Source organism: Apium graveolens, chromosome 2, assembly GCF_009905375.1.
Source record: "Apium graveolens cultivar Ventura chromosome 2, ASM990537v1, whole genome shotgun sequence".
NCBI lineage: Eukaryota > Viridiplantae > Streptophyta > Magnoliopsida > Apiales > Apiaceae > Apium > Apium graveolens.
In genome coordinates, this window is record NC_133648.1 from 3,133,834 (window position 1) to 3,155,039 (window position 21,206).

Here is a 21,206-nt window from a genome sequence, read left to right on the forward strand (position 1 = left end):
TACACATAGATAAGCAACAACAAATGAAAATCAAGGCCAAATTATTAAATGTCAAAAAATTGACAAGTACAAGTAGCATGAGCATATTATAAAACACCTCAGTAATCTGAAGAAGACATTGCGGAGATACTGAAAGTTCAAGAACATCGATTCTTCAATCTTGGGTTTGCCACAGCAGTCACCTGTCTGTCCTTGTATCATATATACATTACATAGATAACTGAACTTCCATAGCCAGGATGTGGTAAGAATTGACAACTTCCACAACCACATATTTGTTACATACCGATCAAACTCATCAAAACATGTTTATAGACCTCTACAGCGACAATTGAATTGGTCCAAGAGGATATACAAATTACTTTAAGTATGTGAACAAACTTATTAAAGAAACTCATACCAAAGATGTAGAGTACACAGTAAAACAGCGTCGATATAACCCCAGTGCAACGAAAATATTACCACTACAAACTAAGAATTTTAAAAGCTACTACCACTACATAATACAAAATACTCGATTTACAAACTTCTTACTACATATAATCAAACTTAGAATTATAAAAGCCGTGGTTTACAAACTAATTCAAGCATAGTGCAGAGATCACAATTTACATTCCAATCAAAAAGATAATAAGAAATTAAAGCAGAATACATGTAATTACAAAAACAATTAACGTAAAACCGAAACAACAGTTCAATTCAATTAATCTGTTTACAAATCCTAACAATTAAGTACAAACTTGATACATACAAACCCTAACCCTAGACTTGAAACTAAATGGGCATTTGAAACACGTGTTCAATCCCATGCACCGCAAAAACAGAAGAGAGATATATATCGGGATCAGTAATAGAAGTGTATTGAATTGTGAAGTTGGAAGGAGTAGCCGTAATTTGCAAAGTCTTCGAATGCAGGAGAGTAGGGAGATTAGAAAGAGTTTCGAAGGCTCGAAGTTGATCGAAAGAGAGTCGTTGAGGAATGATATGATAGAGAATATCATCATGATCAATTTCAATCCCGTATCGAAGACCAATCATTGCGGCATTGAGGGGAACAAACAATGTGGCCTGGTCAGGCAACACGGGTCTGGTAGAATGTCCCGCTAATAAGAGTCCCCAAAGAGTGAAATCATGGTCTAACAAGGCTCGAAAAATGTTATGAAGTTCGTCTTCATAGAAGGAAGGAGGCAGTGCGGAATACTCGGAAGGTATAATTGCAGGGGTTAGATCAGATGTTGGATGAGAAACAACTGCGGTTGATGGCGGTGGAGTTGCGGTGGCGTTGGAGGAGGGAACGAACGGTGCTGAGGTGCTAAAAAGCATTAGACCTAGGGTTGCTATAATGGCATTCAACATCATTCTAATTCTGATGATGATGCGCATCTAACACAGGTGGATTATGATGAGGTTGTGGATTGTATACCCCAGACTCTGTTTTATGATCATAATAGTGAGCTGTCCAAAGAAGTGACACGCGAAGAAGTGAAATTTGCAATGTTCCAAATGCATCCTGACAAAGCCCCAGGGCCCGATGGGATGACCCGGGCATTTTTTCAAAAACATTGGAACATCGTTGGGAAAGATGTATATAAGATGGTAAAACATTTTTTTGTCACAGGTGATATAGTAGATGGGCTGAATGATACTAACATCGTTTTAATTCCGAAGAAGAAAAATCCTATGGTGGTTGGTGATCTAAGGCCAATAGCGCTTTGCAACGTTCTCATGAAACTTATCACCAAGGTCATGTCAAATAGAATGAAGGGATTACTCGATTATGTGGTGACAGATACTCAAAGTGCATTCGTTCCTAATCGGCTTATTTCTGATAATGTTATGATCTCATACGAAATTATGCACTATTTGAAAGGGAAACGAACTGGTAAAGACGGGTACATGGCCTTGAAACTCGACATGAGTAAGGCATATGACCGTATAGAATGGGGGTTCTTGCGTGCAATTCTCCTGAAAATGGGCTTTTCGCAGTGGTGGGTTCATCTTGTTCTTAAATGTGTGACCACAGTTGTCTATTCAATCAATCATGGTGAATATGAATTGCATCCAATCCAGCCTTCTCGCGGACTTAGACAGGGTGACCCGCTGTCCCCCTATCTCTTCATCATTTGTACTGAAGGCTTATCTGCACTGTTGAGAAAGTATGAGGCTAAGAAGTGGATTAATAGAGTCAAAATCTGTAGGAAAGCTCCTGTTATCAGCCATATGTTGTTTGCTGATGATTCATATTTATTCTGTAAAGCTACTCCGGAGGAAGCATTGAAGATGCGTGAATTGCTAGGAATATATGAAAGGGCTACTGGTCAGCAAGTGAATAAGTCCAAGTCTACGGTGTTTTACAGCTCTAATGTGCTACAATATAACAAGGAGCCTGTGGGTCAAATTTTGCAAATGCTGGAAGCAACTGAGCACTCAACCTATCTTGGGTTACCTAACATTATTGGTAAGAATAAATCTGCTTTGTTGGGGTACTTAAAAGACAGGGTCAACTCGAAAATAAGAACTTGGGATGGCAATTATATCTCGCGTTCTGGAAAGGAGATTCTAATTAAGCATGTGGCTCAAACACTGCCAATATATGCAATGAATGTTTTCTTGTTGCCACTGGAGATTACAAGGAATATTGAAAAATGCTTATCGAAGTTCTGGTGGAATTCGAGTCAGGTAAATAACTCTAAATTACACTGGATGAGTTGGGACAGATTGGCAAAAAGCAAAAATGCAGGTGGAATGGGCTTTAGACATTTTCGTGATTTTAATGTTGCGATGTTGGGCAAACAATTGTGGAGATTAGTCACAAACCCAACTAGCCTGGTTTCTAGACTCTATAAAGCCAAGTATTTTGCCACTGTTGATGTGTTTCAAGTTGAGTTAGGCCATAATCCCAGCTTCATTTGGCGAAGTTTATTAGAGGCAAAACAACTCCTTATTGATGGTACTAGATGGCGCGTTGGTGATGGACAACATATCCAGATTCTCGGTCAACCATGGCTTCTAACAGAGGTGAACCCATTTATTACTTCAGACTCACAACCTCTGCAGAATCAGGTGGTTGCTTCTCTCATGAAGGTTGGTATGAAAGAGTGGGATTTGGAAGTGGTGTCTGATGTGCTCAATGAGAGGGACCAAAGCTGTGTGCTGGCTATTCCGATCTCTAATTCGAGCCAGGAGGATAGCTTGTATTGGAGCCCTGAAAATTCAGGCATGTATTCAGTATAATCTGCTTATAAGCTTCTTCAGTCGCAAAGGAATTCTGAGCAAGCGGAGGATAATGATAAGATCTGGCAAATTCTGTGGAGTATTCGAGCTCCACCTAAAGTCCTAAATCTGGTTTGGCGTGTTTTATCGGACTGTCTTCCAACTTTAACTCAACTTCAGCTAAAACGAGTTCTAGTTCAGAACACATGTCCAACCTGCCAAATTCAGGTCGAATCTATTATGCATTGTTTAGTTACTTGTCCTTATGCAAAACAGTGTTGGTCTATTCTGCTTCCAGGGATTCAACCCCGAGAGGATGGCTGTTTCAGGTCCTGGTTATCACTCATTTTCGACACGACTCCTAGCAGCAAGTATGGAGAAGTTGTCACTTTATGCTGGTCCTTGTGGCGCTCAAGGAACGATCTGGTCTGGAACCAAAAAACTACGAAGATTAATAGAACAGTTGCAGCAGCAAAGCAGTATCTTGCACAATGGAAAACAACCCAAGGAAGATTCTTTACTACTCCTCTCCAGCCTCACTCTGAAGGAGATGGAGCAACTATTTGGGTTAAGCCCCAGCCAAACAAAGTCAAGATTTCAGTTGATGCGGCAGTTTTTGAAGATCGGGATGGGATTGGTTTCGGTTTAGTGGCCAGAGATTCTAATGGGGATTTAATTGAAGCTACAACAAAGTTTCAGCCGTGCTTGGTACCTCCGATTGTAGCTGAAGCCATGGCCTTCAAAGAGGCACTCAGTTGGATGGATGACAGGGGTTGGCACGACACAGAAGTGGAATCAGATTGCCTTGTAATGGTGCAGGCAATCAGGAGTAAAGTTCCGATGAGGTCGTATTTGGGTTTGATCATTGAAGATTGCCGCTGTACTTTACAACATTTAAACAACATTAGCTTGTTCTTTGTCAAACGGTCTGCTAATATGGTTGCTCACCAGTTAGCTAGGGAATCATATTATTTGTCAGGCCGTAGTTTCGATAGGAGTAATGTTCCTAGTTCGATTCTTCATTGTATTTCTTTGGATCTAAATTCGTAATAATATCCCAGCTTTTCGTAAAAAAAAAGACTATATAAATACTAGAGATGCACAAAAGGCCCACCGGGTCGGGCCTTGACCGGGCCTTAAAAAACCCGGGCTTTGATCGGGTCGGGCTTTTCGGACTTTGACTTTGACCGGGCCGGGCCGGGCTTTCCGGAAATTTCAAAGCCCGTTTGGGCCCTCGAGGCGGGCCTAACCGGGCTTTTTTTCGGGCCGGGTAGGATCGGGCCGGGCTTTTTTCTAATTTAAATCGGATCTAGTATTATTAGAGATTCCGAAGAATACATGTGTTGGCAACTAGATCATCGTAAAAATGTATTAGTTTACATGGAATATTTTAGGAAAACATTACTTCGTTGAAAACATTTAAGTTCGGCAAAAAATAAACATGTTTATATGATATATTTTATCATTGTTATGATAACAATGATAACAATGATATCATTGTTATGATAACATGATATCCAAATAGACAGTGATATCCAAATATATATAGTGTACTTATTATATATTCTTTCATTATTTATGCAATGAAGTATATAAATAATATTATTAATCACAAATATGTAAATATATATTTGTTTAAAGTATTATTTATATGTATTGTAAATGTGAATTTATAAATATATAAGAAAATATATTAGAATAATCAGATTATAACCGGGCTTTTTCGGGCTTTTAATCGGGCCGGGCCGGGTCGAAGCCCGGACTTTTAACTGGGCCGGGCTGGACCGGGCTTTGCCTAAAAATATAGGGCCCGTCGAGGCCCGAAGCCCGGGCCGGGACCGGGCCGGGCTTTGACCGGGCCGGGCTTGACCGGGCTTTGACCGGATCGGGCCGGACCAGATTTTCGGGCTCGTGTTTTTTGTGCATCTCTAATAAATACTATATAGAGAGCGAATTATATATTGGGCCCTGAGGGGGCAGTAAACTCTTTCCCTTATCTCTTTATAGTGCTCCGCCGATTCGGGCCGACTTTTTATTAATCGAATCTAATCAAGTTTTTTTTTATAAACTAAGCCGAGCCGAACACAAGTTTCTAAAAATTCTGGTCAAATCAAATATGTTTATTTTTTTCTAAAATTTTTATTATAATACTAAAATATATCGATCTTAATATCCGTACGGTTAGATCATTTATAAATATTTTTCAAAAAATTCAAATTTATAAATAATAATATAAATATTTGTTGTTGGCGGGATTTAAACCTGAATCTTGAGTAGTGTATAAATAATAATCTAAATATTTGTTGTTGGCGGGGTTTGAACCTGAGAGTTTTAGTATTGTATAATAATAATATAAATATTTGACGTTGGCGGGGTTCGAACCTAGGAGCTTGAGTAGTGTACAGTATATTCTTTTAGTATTTGAATCGACTTGATACATACAAACCCTAGACTTGAAACTATACGAGCATTTGAAACATATGTTTAATCCCATGCATTGCAAAAACAGAAGAAAGATATATATCGGGATTAGTAATGAAAGTGTATTGAATTGTGAAGTTGGAAGGAGTAGCCGTAATTTGCAAAGACTTCGAAGGCAAGAGAATAGGGAGAGTAGAATGAGTTTCGAAGGCTTGAAGTTAATCGAAAGAAAGTCGTTGAGGAATGATATTGGTACGCCCAGAATCATTCGTCCTGTAAGAACGGCCTTCGGCCACCGATAAATTGCTTTCGGCTGCTACCTGAAAAGGAAGAGAATGCGAGGGATTGTCCCCCCAATTCACCTCCGGTGTGAGAATAAGAATCTGGATGTAGAATGGGTGTTTGGAAATACAAAAAAGTAGAGAGTGTGAGAGAATGAATGTCTTATGTCTTTCTTTCCCACGGGTTTTATACCCGAATTTGTCATCAATGTTCGCCCGTTACATCCTAATAATGAAGAGAAGTGAAAATGGGGCGTTATGTTTGCCCAATCCCAACGGTTGGAAGAGTAATGGACCTTGACCTATGAGCTTTGTGGGCTTGGGTATGTGGTCCTGTTGGGCCTTCGGCCCAATAGCGTGGTTGTTTAATGGGCCTTCGTTCATTGGGCCTTGTTGGGCCAATGGCTAACATGTCCATGTCTGACGGATGTACCTTCGGTCGGGTGAGAGACATCGATCTTGGCCCATTTTGGGGTGGAAAATCCTGGGGAACTTTCCTTCTATCGTCCTAATTCCTTGTCCGTCCACGTGGCTACGTCGTGGGAGACGGGTTTTAATTAAGGAAGACAGTTGTCCCATCATTGATAACCGTGACTTCGTCGTGGCCCTTGAATCCCAACCATTTCAATCGTGGCCCTTGATTTTAAAAGTTTCTTAAATCCGTCCTTTTGGCTCCCATTCAGTTTTTGCACCCAAAGGTTTCCTTGGAGGCCTATATATACCTGAATGGTTTCTTTCTTGCATATCTTCAACCAAGTTTGCAAAAACACTCTCAAAAAGTACTTACAAAAACGCATTTCTTGAAGGCAGAACTTTGTCAAGACGGGCAACATAAATTCAGTGTTTCCAGACCATCCCATACCTCTCCAGCAACATCTCGAAATTAGTAAGATCCTGGATTTTTCTTATTTTGATTTGCATGTCTTTGGGATTTAAATGTTTGCATGTCTCTATTTCGCAGTTCTTTTGTTATTCCTTTCTATTGTGCTCCTTTTTTTGAAGTCCTTATGCGTTTTGTTGTCTTCTTTCTTTCTTTTTCTTTTTTGGAGGCCCTAACGGGGTTTAAAGAGGGCATGCGAAGTGTTTCCGGGCAAGAACTCTCTTCAGGGAGATTTTGCTTTAGAACATCCTTCGGGAGCTGACCCTAGGTGCCTCCTTTCTTCGTCCGGTGGGGTTAAAGATGGCCTGCAAGGTGTTTAGGGGCAAGAACTTTCTTGGGGAAGATCTTGTCTTAGAACACCCTTCGGGAGCCGACCTCGGACAGATCCTTTTCTTTGTTCGGTCGGTATTTGGATATGTACTCGGTCCTTTTTTGTGTCTTTTATCTATTTTCTTTTCCCGAGTACATGGACTAACATGTCTCCTTATTTTAAATACAGGGACATGAACCGAACGAACACGTTAGAGGGAACCTCAACTTCTCAGCCCGAGGGGATGGGCAAGACTTGTTTAGTTCTGTCGCTTCCTTCCCGACAATCAACAATAGGTTAGAGTTGGCGAAGGCGAGGGTAGAAGCGATGTATGACGAGTACAAAGTTCTCCGTGGGGATTACTGGTTGTACCATGCCGCAGAGGGGGAAAGGATTTATGACACTCCTGGAGTACCGCGGGGTTATGGCGACCATGTCGTCGTCATTTTTGAGGCATCGTTTAAATGCGGGTTCCAAGTCCCGCTGTTGCAGATCCTTTGTCATCTCTTGTTTCCAAATGGGGATCGCTTTGGGACAGATAGACCCGAACGGGTTCATCCACATAAACTTCTACCAGAACAGGTGCCTTCAAGCGGGGGTGAAGCCGTTGACCAGGCTCTTCTGGTACCACTAAGATTTTCGGCGAAACCCGAAGAGTCCGGGATTTTATACCACCACCCGCAGGGCTGGTCGGCCAGACTGGATGTCGACCAATTCAAATAACAAAATAATCCATACCCAATGGTATTATATCAGTGGGCCGAAGCTAGCCCAACTCTCTAACTGGAGGGAAGACGATCCTTCGAAGCTCCTCATGCCGAATCTGAGTGATGACGAGAAGGACTTGTACACCCACTTGGTAGATGCCAACATGGAGAAGCTGACCTCTGACAATTACCGGAGCCAGGATTGGCTCTACGGTTTGTGGGGTGGGGGTAACGAATCTTTCTCCTTCGTTTCTTTATGCTTTTTATAAGATTCTTGTTTGAACTGCTCTTATTTCCCCTGCTTCGTCTAAAATTTTTTACTTGTTTTATTTTCAGTGTCTTCCATGGAGGCTCTCCTTGAGAGGAAGTGGATGAAGGCGGAAGCCAAGAAGGCGGTTGAAGAAGTCACGAAGGCGGCGAAGGAGCAGGGGGAAGGGCCCTAGATTTATAGCTTATTGCTTTGGTTCTTTTTATATTTGTTGCTTCAGATCTTTGTATTTGGAGTTGTAAGCAATCCTCCGAGTATTTATATTTTTGAATAAAAAGAATATTTACCCAGAATATCTTTGTGTGTTTAATTCGTTTTAATTTTGATATTCCGGTGTAATTAATTTTAGAAAAGGAAGACCATGCATCACCTCCCTCTGTATGTACCTTTTGGACCTAATATATATAAATCTTGACATACATACGGTTGGATCATTCTTAAATATTTTTTTAAAAATCAAAACATCAATATGGGACTAAACACTAGTAAGAAGTACTGGTCAAACTACTGGTTGACAGTTAAAATAACAAACTAAATACGTTTATTGGTCGTTTAAATAGCAAATCAAATACATTTATTTTTTCTAAATTTTTGTTATATCACTAAAATACATAGATCTTGACATTTGTACTATTGAATCATTCATGATAATTTTTTTAGAAAAATTAAAACATCAATTGTGATATCCCGTATTTTTCAGAATTATAATTATTATTTTTAATATGTTTATGTGATCTTCTAATTTGGAAGGAGTAAAATGGTGGATATTTTATTCATACTTGACGAGTTTGTGTTACTAAATGGTAATGTGCTAATTGTTAAGTGTTGTATCGATCCTTGTTAATTTCTGAAAATAGTTACCTAAAAGTATTATTTTCAAAATTTCTTATTGATATCGGTAAATTGAATTTGTTTGGTAATATATGGGATACATCGTGTAATTATTTTTATCAATAAATAATTATTATGTGAATTTTGGTGAATTATCTAGTAATTGAAATTGATGTTTGGATGTTTATATGGGGTAAAATTTGAGTACTTTGATTTTTATATGTCCATAATAAAGTATAGATAATTTTGATATTTTTCTGGTAATTTATATGTTGTTACATGATTTTATAAAGAATTTATAAATTTAATAAATAATATTTTTGAGTAATTATAAACTATTTTATATAACCGGAAATCGTCCAACTTCAACCATTTTTACGTTTTTACAACTTGAAACTCTTCGGAAAACTCCTTCCTAACCTAATTTGATTATTATGAATATTTTCCATAACGTCCCAGATTTCATCGGTATGTTTTTATAATTTTTACAAAAATTTGAACTATTTAGTAAAAATATGAATTTTCGTAAACGATTCGGTTTGTCTGATTTGTTGATTGTATGTTGTACATCTTCTCTTGCCATTCAATTTCATATATCATATGTTGAATTTCGAGTTCCATAACATGCTCAAAAGGCTGTTTGATTTTCGGATTAAGTTTTTGAATGTTCTTCGTGTTCTTGAGAATTAAACTGAAATTTGGAGGCCTTATCGTACTCCGTCTGAAACGCTCTTGTACTCAAACCGAAGCTCTCGTCACCACCTTTCCAAAACACTCATCATATTTAGTGCAGAACCAACTTCAAAATTCGGATTATTTTTCATAATTCAAATTAATTCTTTAATTTTCTAGAAAATCCAAAACATCATGATTGTTGTGTTTTGATGATACCATGTTATAGATAACATTTTTATGATCGATTTGGTATATTATATGTCGAATTCTGAGTTCAATATCATATAGAAATGAAGGTTTGATTCTCTTGAGTGGTCTTCGTGTTCTTAGCGACCCATGACCCATTTCCCGACCCGATTACAACCCGGTTTCGATCTTTAAAAACCTAATTCCCCAATTCAATTTTGTTTGTACATATTTTTTATTTTAAAATAAATCAAAAATCTTATTTTATTTTCAAAAATTGTTTTTAAATTCCAAAAAGTTATTTTCAAATTCAAAAATTAATTTAGCTAATTATTTTAAATAGTTAACTGAATTATTTTAATTCAAAAAAAATTCTTTTATTATTTTCAAAAATTCAAATTTGATTTAATAATTTATAATTTATTTTAGTTAATTATTTATGTATTTAATTGATTGAATAATTTATTTAATCAATTAAAAGTTAAATAAAATACAATTATTTATAATTAAGCCAAATAATTCCTAGAAATTATTTCGAGTTTTTAAAAATATTTATAGAGTATTGAATATTCAATTAATGCTATTATTAATTGAATTATTCGTATTTCATTCGTAGAAAATAGACCGTTCATCCGTTTAATGTGAAACGAACGCGTCTAGACTGAGAAAAATATTCCGCTTTCATTAAAAATATTTTTGAGACCCAAATTCTTTTGTTTCGAAAGTTCTCTTGTTTTACGAGTCATCTTGAGTTGATCATTGATCAATAAATCATATTTTTTACCGGATTTCAGTTTTAAACTTACCGAATCAAATCTTTTGACGAACCGAGACATGTGTGATATGAATTATGTGATACGTGAGTTATGTGCTTACGTGCTATGTGAATTATGTGAGCATGTGGGTCAAGAGTAGGGTTGTAAATGAGTCAAACAGTTCGTGAGCGGCTCGAGCTCGATTCGTTAAATATTCAAATTCGATTCGGTACTAGCCGAGCCCGAGATCGAATAGTTCGAATAGTACACCGAGCTGAGCTCGAGCTTTGATGTGTTCGGTTTGTAAGGCTCGCGAGCCTAATCGAGTTTTACCTTTATTTAATATATATTTTATATTATATATATACATGTTAAAATATTTTAATGAATCATAAATATATATGATGATTTTTTGAATATCTAACGCTTTTGTATTAAAAACCCTAGTATTAGTTTAATCCTTTCGCTTCACCTACCAGCACTACTAGTCAATTCGATCGTCACTTTGTATTCTACAGTCCTTTGCAAGCCAAACCCCTTTCCCAATTACAGAAGGGAACTACAGAAGTAAGGGAATGAGCATTTTTGCTACTGATAATGTGTGCTTAGCTCCGTGTTTATGATACTGTTGATCAAATTTCGGGTTGCTTTGAATCTTTCGTAATGATTTCCTTTTTAAGTTCAACACTTCATTTTGTTTATAAATACCTTTTTTGGCATGATATCCTAGCAAATAAATTCAACTTTCCGCACTTTACTCTGCCTAAAATGTCTTCTTGTTATTTTTTCTGGTATCACTTTTATTCTTATATGCTATCATTTTTTTATATTACTTTTTCTTGGCCAGCATGTCATCTTCGCAACAACTACATTCTTCCAACAATGAAACTGTTCGTGGAGCTTGTATAAATACGAATCCTCTAGATGATGTCAACAATGAGAATTTGGATAAAAGGCGTACTAATAATGAAGAGGGTGATGAAGGTGAAGAAAATTCTAAGTTTCAAAAGAAAAAGAGACCAAAAACTTCTGTTGTGTTGAATGATATAAAGGAAAACTCAATCAATCTGGAGGACGACTTATATTATTTTCAGAAATTGCTCAGCAGTTGCAAGTGCCTCACAAGAAGCTTATTCTCGATTGCAAAACCAGGTGGAATTCTACTTTTCAAACGTTATCAACCGCAATCAAGTTCAAAGATGTCTTTCCAAGATTTCAATATCGTGAACCTAATTACTATTGTTGTCCAAATCCTGAAGACTGGTTGAAAATAGAGAAGGTTTGTGAGCTGTTAGAGGTGTTTAATTCAGCTAGTAACATCATTTCAAGAAGTGAGTATCCGACTTCTAACTTGTTTTTAAATGAAGTTTGTCGGGTGAAGGTTGTATTGGATAAGAAGCATTTGGAGATCAGTGATGAAGAGGACTTTATGTATAGTATGATAGAAGCTATGAAAATGAAATTTGATAAGTATTGGGGTGAAGTTAATTTATTAATGGCTATTGGTACCATTTTGGATCCTCGATGTAAGATGAGAGTCATTGAATTTTGCTTCCCTAAAATGTATCATCCAAGTGTAGCGAAAGAGAATATTGTTAAGGTTTGAGAGGCTTTATATGAGTTATATGATGAATATGTGGCTGAATTTCAATCAGGAAATGGTGAACAAAGTGGAGAAACACAAAATGGTTTACGAAAAGAAGGTGATACTATTCAAATTTCATCCTCGGGCTGGTCAGAATTTAGTAATTTTGTGAAAACAATTGAAACGGTTCAACCTTTGAAGTATGATCTTGATAATTATCTAGAAGAAGGTTGTTTTATTTGCGAAGATTCACACTCTTTTGATGCTTTAGAGTGGTGGAAAGTTAATACTTTATAATATCGCATCTTGTCTACGATGGCTCGTGATATTCTTGCAATTCCTATCACAACAGTAGCCTCTGAAGCTACTTTTAGTGCAGGTGGCAGAGTTATTGACACATATCGCCCATCACTATCCCCTGAAACAGTTCAAGTGCTTCTTTGCGGAGAAGATTGGTGTCGTAGTCTTCATGGGATTAAAAGAAAGAATAAAGTATATGCTTAACTTTTAATTTTTTAGTTTAAAGTATATAAACTGATAAATATACTTTTATTAAGATATATATATATATATAATATATTAATCACTTGTTTTCTTGTATATGAGAAGAAACATATCGAAATATTACTTCCCAATCGTGGATAAGAGCTAAACAATTTTGTTTTTATCAGTTTGAACTCATCAGGTTGGTACATAACAAAAATATCTTTGTTTATTAAAATTTGGGACTTGCTTTCGCTATGAAAATTATCCCTGTGGTCTCGTAGTCCATCTATCAAATCTGAACTAGTACATAGTTGATGAACACTAGTATGAACTTCACTCTCCTGCTCAGAGTGCTTGCTTCTATGCGGAAACTCGTTGCTGTTTCGCTCCGTTTCACTAGAAGATAGGTCTTTTAAATCAGCTCCCCTATTTCTACTTGTATCTTTTGAGATATCACAACCAAGTGTCTGGCTTTCCACATAAGAGACGTTTTTAACATCATATGCCAAAGGTTTTACTTAGTCAGGTAGTTTCGCAAAGTGGTCATTATGCTCCTGAATACATTTATTATCTAATTAGTAATTTTGTTAAGTATTACTAGCATAAAATGCAATGATATATGATATAATCCTTCTCACACGGATGTGCTTTGCTTGACAGTTTCTTATTTAAAAACACTTTTAGACACTTGTTCAAGTATAGATATTTGTATTGTACATGTCTTGTGGAAGGAGTAAATGAGCTTAAGTTGTCGTATCCTTCCAGATCGCTATAAAGTTTTATGCAATATTAACATGTGTTAAATAATTAATTAACTTTTATGAAACTTTACAAATGAACACATAGGTTCTTTCGAGGCATGACCAGTACAGTGATTAAGTACATATATTTCTGATGGATGCATTTCAATTGATAATTTCTTATTTATAAATGTTTTGAACACTAACGCTGAAGTACTATTTATAAAATGTTTTGAACACTAATGCTAAAGTACTGGTGTCGTAAAATCTAATATCCATGTAGTCTGTACATATATATAAAGTAATAATTCTGCCTGCCACAACTCTAATCTTACACTATAATTTTCATTTGTTATGTACAGGATTTTGGCTCTGAATTGAGGACAATTATCTGCTGCTTGGACCTTGATCTTTAATTGTTAAAAGTTTTGTTGATGGCCTGGTTTCTAAAAATATAATCAATGTTGATCTAATTTTTGATGGTCTGGTTGAAAGATAATTTTAATGTTAATCAATGCAATATATGTTTTTAGGTCACACAACACTGTAGAAGGGGGTTGAAGACAGTATTTAATACAATCAAATCGATTTCGAACACAAGTAACAGTAAACATATATATTCAATATAATAAACTCTGTTACAATGAAACTGTTCTCTCTCAGTGATGAACAAATATCACTAAGATCTGCTAGGTTACAACGTATAATCTTCTCGATAATGATAACACATATAGTGTAAACCTATGTGTGTGTTTATATAGTACACAGTTACAAGATAACTTCTAATTGATATGAAATATAATTCTGTCTCCTAAAATATATCAATCAGATATCTTATACAAGTCTTCTTATCTTCTAACTCTTTCCATGCATATCTTCTTTTGTATTAGTCTCGATCTTCTTTCCTATAAATCAGCTTCCTTCCTTAACTGTAAGTCCTCCCGTACTTAAGTTCTGATATGACCTTAAGTTCTGATATAACCTTAAGTTCTGACTTCCAGTAAGTACTGATTCCAGTAAGTCCTGACATTCCTATTTGTTAAGATCTAAAAAACTAAACATGAAACATATTAGACATGACATCTCAAATATATCTAACAATCTCCCCCAACTTGTAAATTATGCAAAAATATACAAGTTAATAGATTTGATGATGTCAAAAACATTTAAGTTCAAATGCAATGAGAGTTTAATAAGACTATTAACTATAACTTACAGAACATGCAGCTTTACCAACATCACTGGATCAACCTGAATCCATAATGATTCTTAACAAAATATTTTACCAGCTTTTCTCAGAACTTCAACTAACTGTGCTTTGACCTGCATCAGTTCTTCATCTTTACTGTCACCAATTTGATAAATGGCTGTTCCGAGAGCTTGAATTGATGTTCTTTCAAGTCCATCACCAAGTCTGATAACTCTAGGAAGTGAAGAGTTTTCATTATAACATAATCATCTTCCTTTCAGAATAACTTCCACCTTAGTAGAGTTCTTCAGCATAGGAATTTCTCTTCCATCATCTTCAGTAATCATTAGAATGTACTGAGAAGCCTTTGTACCAGATATTCTGAGTAGATCTCTTATAGCTTTCAAAATGTATTCTGACCATCTTCTTGTAATATCAGATTTTACTTCCAGAAGATAGTGAATATGTTGAAGCTCTCCGACAGACTTCTTTAGCATATCAGTATCAGCTAGTCTGTAAGTTCTTCCATCATTGAGAAATAAGATCAATTTCTCTTTTAGATTTTCTTTATCATGAGCATCCATCAAAATTTGAGCAGACAACACTTTGTCAAAGTGCTTTTGTTTGATTTGTTCATATGGTTTGTCTGTCAATATGAAAGGATCTCTTAGAGTAACTTCTACTCCTGTTTGTATCTTCTCTTCATCAAAACCTAATCCAGCTCTATCTCTAGGTTGCTTGGCTCTCAACCCAAATGTTGCGAGTTGATTAATCATAGGATTGGATTTTGGTTCAACTGGAGTAGCTTTCTTCCATAACAGCTTCTTCTTATCAGCAATTGTCATCTTTTTCAAATCAACTTGAGCATTGTCAGTAGTTGATGTCTTGATAGCTTGATCAGAATTTGTTGTTTCTTTTGTAACTTGCTGTTCTTCATTCTGAACAACTTGAGCAGTGTCAGAGGTTGTTTTAGATTCTTCAATTAACTTTCTTCTCTTCAGAATTTGAACAGTTTCATCTTCAACAAGATTATCATCAGCAACTTGAACCATTTTGCACACTGGTTTCATCAGGATTTGAGGAATTTTCATCTCCAGTGGCTTGGTTGGTTCATCAACTTTTCTTTTCCCTTTGTCTTTGGGATCAATCTCAGTCTGTGATCTAGTCTTGGACTTTGAAGCCTCAGAATTTGACTTTTCCTTGATCACAATGTCTTTTTCCTTAGGCCTTGGAGATTTCTTTGCATCAGAAGCTTTAGACTTTAGATTTGTCTTCTCAGTTGCAAATCTAGCTTCTTCCTCCTTGAGAGTTTCCAAATCCATTCCTGGATTTTGTTTCAGAAATAATCTTCTAGCTATCTTCTCATCAAGTGTCTGGATTTTAGGATCTTTGTAATAAACAATAGTCCGCTTCCCCTTTAGCTTTAGAGTTTGTAAAAACTTCTGAAAGTCTTTAGATCCTGATTGAATCAGGATATCAGAACTTGACATCAGACTTTGCTTATCAGAACTTGACTTCAGACTTTTAGCATTCACAACATCAGAACTTGACTTATTCTGTGTAGAAGATTTGCTAACATCAGAAATTACTTTCTGTGAAGATTTTTCTTGAACTTTTCCTTGACCTCTGCTCTTATCACAGTTTCCCTGGTCATCACTTGTATCATCCTTCTTCTTCAGTATTTGAGTAGGCGAGCATTTGGACTTAACTACCTTCTCCCCCTTTTTGGCATCATTAGGAAGTAAGAGAGAGAGAGAAAAAGTTCAACTGAAGATTGGATCTCATCCAATTGAGCTTTCTGAGAAGTTTGATTTTGTAGGACCTCAGTAATTTGGGTCTGTTGCTTCTCTTAAATCTTATAAATGGCTTCAACTTTCTCAAGAGTAGGTCTGATATATCTGTTCTTGTCAAGCTTGATCTGTAGATCTAGCTTATCAACATTTTCCTTTAGTGTATCAACCTTAGCATGAGTAATGGAATGTAGACCATGAAGACTTCTTGTACTCATAGCCGTAACCTTGAGTTGAGTCTTGAAATCAGAATTTGACAATAACTCATCAGCTTTTGACACATGCTCTGTCAGAATTTTGGTGCTTGGAATAAAATCTGATTCATTCCACTTCTTGGTCCACTCAACTCCCCTGTGAGTTTCTTCCCAAGGTACAGGAGCATCATGTTCAACAAATTTCTTGACCAATTCTTCCTTTCCCAGAATGGGAACTGGAGTCTCAACAGAAACACTGTCTTCAGAACTTAAGGAAGATTCATTATTTTCTGACAACACAAGAGTGTGTGATGCAACTGAAGATTCAGGAACAACTTCATCTAAATTCTGAGCATCAGAATTTATCTCCAGAGCTGGTGTAGATGGTATCTCAGCATCTAAGATTGGAGAGTTGACTATATATGGCTGAGCTACTGTAGATGGAGCTTTCAAAAATAAAACAGTTGGTATAATCAGCCTTTGAAGATCAATTTCAGGACTTAATCCTGAACCTTCAACTATTGTCTCTCTGACTGGAGAAACGGTAGGAGTGATCACTGTATCAGGAATAGTGTCTTGAGCTTTAGCTGGAAGGGCTTCAATGATAATTGGCTCTTTTGAGATCAGAGATTCCTGATCCCCTTCCTCAGCTTTTTCAGTGTCTTCTGATGGAGGCTTAACATTATACCTATTTGCCCTCATTTTCTTCAATCTCCTTGTCAATGAAGGAGTTGCTTTAGTATCAGAACTTACAGTTCTTTTCCTCTTCAAAGTATCAGAACTTTGAGCTTCAGCATTTATCTGAGGAATTGACCCTTCAGCTTCTGTTTCTTTCTGAAAATTGACATTCTCAGCTTCAACTGTCATAGGTTCTGATGCATGAACCTGTGCTTCAATTGTGTCCTCTAATCATCACAATTTATTATTGACCATAATTTTAATCAAAACATTCATCAAGAGATACAGTTAATTTTGAAGCATGGCAGACAATGTACACCTGGCAACGTGTGAACAGTCATTAAAAAGTTAAAGCAGGAGTTAATGGGCACGGGAAATAAGCAATAATTACCGTGCACATGCAGTTTTTCAGGACAGACACGTTTACCCCTAACCCTTATTGATTATGACTGTTTTTATCTCACCTAATTATATTATGATTAAATATGACCGTTTCAGTTTTTACCACAAATAAGTCAAGTAAATAAATGATGTCACGTAAGCATCAGAGGTTCCATCAGGATTTAATATCAGAACTTGACTAATATCAGAACTTAATGGACACCAGAATATGGCTTCTGTACTCAAAAAGTGAATATCTTTTTCTGTGATCCTTCATACAAATACTGACTTATTTTCTTCAGAGTTTAATCGTCAGAACTTCCATCAGAACTTGTCCTCAGAATTTATGCAAATGACACTTAACTGTTTGTCAAAAATAACTTAATCACCACATTAATTTTCGTCATTCATATGGAGTGAAAGTGTGTGTGCATTCAGCAGAATATCAGTTAAAGATTAAAGTCTAATAAACTTCAGTACATCTTAGAAATAAGGCATAACTGAGAAAAGTGCTTAAAATCTGTCATCAATCATGAAGTCTACTATAGAACAAATTTATGCAAGAGTCCACCTCAACTGTTTGTGCTCATTTTATGCATCTTTTGAAATTCCTTTTTACAGTGGCTTCTCAGTGTAAGTGAGTCACAACTGCTTATCAGGATTTATGCTATTATCAGAGTATTTCTCCAGTAATCAGAGAATGTGAAAAGTCACCAAGAAAAATTTATTTGCTTTTCTAATGCATATTACTTAATACCAACAATGCACTTGGGTCTTCCCTTCCATATATTTACTCTAGATCTCAAAGGAGTACCTGACTTTTATTTTCTTTTCTTTTCTTCAGATAAGTGAGGCTTATCAGCACTTAGTTCATCCTTAAGATTTACTAACATCAGAATTTGACAGATAAGAAGCAAGAATCTAGTTTGTGACTTAGTAATAAGATACACAAAGTAAACTTGACTAAGCCCAATATCAGAATTTGCTTGTGTTAATGAGTTTCCACATAAACAACTAATTCAAACATGGGATTTCTAGTATGTTAAAGACTGATAGGTCAGCATCTAACACAATTATCCTCATTGGATTGAATAGTCACAGAACATTCAAAACACTTATCAGAGTATAAAGATCCATATTAGATAACAATCAGTATTTAATGAATTTTCAATTTAAGCACAGATTACATGAAGATAAGACAATCTGTAAACACTGATCATAAAGTCTGATACATGAGAACAAAAACTAAGCAGATTTAGAGAAAGAACCTGAAACCATTCCAAGTCATTTACCAGTCTTGTAAAAGTAGCTTCACATAGTGGTTTTGTGAAGATATTTGCTAGTTGTTGATCTGTTGGAACAAAATGCAATTCCACTGTACCTTCCATTACATGTTTCCTTATGAAATGGTACATAATGCTGATGTGTTTTGTCATTGAGTGTTGAACTGGATTACCTGTCATAACAATAACACTTTGATTATCACAGTAAATAGGGATTTTAGAAAATTCTAACCCATAATCCAGTAACTGATTCTTCATCCAAAGAATCTGTGCACAACAGCTTCCTGCAGCAATATATTCTGCTTCTGCAGTTGATGTGGAAATTGACTTCTGTTTCTTGCTAAACCAAGAAACCAATCTGCCTCCAAGAAATTGGCAGCTTCCACTTGTACTTTTCCTGTCTATTTTGCATCCTGCAAAATCTGCATCTGAGTAGCCTATTAGCATACAATCTGATTCTCTAGGATACCATAATCCTAGATCAGCTATACCCTTGAGGTACTTGAAAATTCTTTTCACAGCTATTAAGCGAGGTTCTCTTGGATCAGCCTGAAATCTTGCACAAAGACATGTAGCATACATGATATCTTAACTTATAGGTATATATTAGAATTTTTATATATTATTATATAACGGTCCGGTTTGCTTTAAACAGTTTTAATTTATTGAAAACCATAACCAAACCATTTATGCGTGAACGGTTCGGTTAACCGAACCATTAAAAACGGTTTTTGCGATTTTGATTTTTTTTTTGTTCGGATTGCCGTGGTCCGGTCCGGATTCACGGTTTGACGGATGTTTTGAACACCCCTAGTTCAAATATAAGCACACACATGATGCAAGGAAATTGCAACTCTACAGGTAGGTGTAATTGAGCCGAGCCTGGAGAGCTCGATTAAAATATTTGGGGCTCGAGTTCGAACTCGAACTCGATTGAACCTTTAATTTCAAATTTGAAGTTCGGCTCGTAAAAGGTTCGGTAGACTCGAGTTCGGCTCGAAAACTCGAATTAATTCACCCAATATTAAAAAAAATAAAATGATCGGTTCGACTCGAGTTCGACTCGATAAAAATAAATAATATATAATAAATATTAAATATTTACATAAAAATATATTTATAATAAAAAAATTAAAAATAAAAGAGTCTCAATAAGGCTCGCGAAACTTATGAGCCGAATAATTTAAAGCTCGAGCTCGGCTTGGTTAAAAATTCGAAAAACTCAAGTTCGAGCTTGGCTCGATTATTTTCGAGTCAAATTCAATTTTTTTACGAGCCGAACTCGAGTAGCTCACGAACAGTTTGACTCGTTTACACTCCTAAGCCAGAGGCACTGACAAGTGACAATTTTATTACACTATAATTCTTGGATTGGACTCTCTTCCAGTACCGTAATGCATGGTGGCTTATAATTTTGTTAAATTTTCATTCATTATCCTTTATTTTCACTTATTTTTAAATATGCATGTATGAATGATTAATCCGTATGTATATCAAGATTTTATATATTTTAGTGATATAACAAAATTTATAAAAAATAAATTTATTTGGTTTTGTATTTAACATTCAATCACTAGTTTGACAAATACTTTTTAGTAGTGGTTTGTCTATGTTAGATGTTTTAATTTTTAAAAAATAATTATGAATGATCCAACTGTACGGATGTCAATATCTATATATTTTATTGATAAGACAAAATTTACATAAAAATAAGTTTATTTTTTTTTATTATTTTAACAATTAACCAATCATTTGAATAGTACTTCTAACTAGTGTTAATCTCATATTGAAATTTGAATTTTTTAAAAAATATTTATAAATGATCCAACTGTACGGATATTAAAATCGATATATTTTAGTATTATAATAAAAAATTTAGAAAAAAATAAACATATTTGATTTGACCAGAATTTTTAAAAACTTGTGTTCGGCTCGTTAACTAACGAGATCGAGTTCGAGCACGATATTTTATTGATTAAAAAAGCTCCGCTCGGCTTAATTTATCAAAAAATAAATAAAACTCGGTCAGATTCGATTAATAAAAAGTCGGCCCGAATCGGAGCACTATAAAGAGATCAAGGGAAAGAGTTTACTGCCCTCAGGGCCCAATATATAATTCGCTCTCTATATAGTATTTATAATGCGCATCATCATCAGAATCAGAATGATGTTGAATGCCATTGTAGCAACCCTAGGTCTAATGCTTTTTAGCACCTCAGCACCGTTCCTTCCCTCCTCCAACGCCACCGCAACTCCACCGCCATCAACCGCAGTTGTTTCTCATCCAACATCTGATCTAACCCCTGCAATTATACCTTCCGAGTATTCCGCACTGCCTCCTTCCTTCTATGAA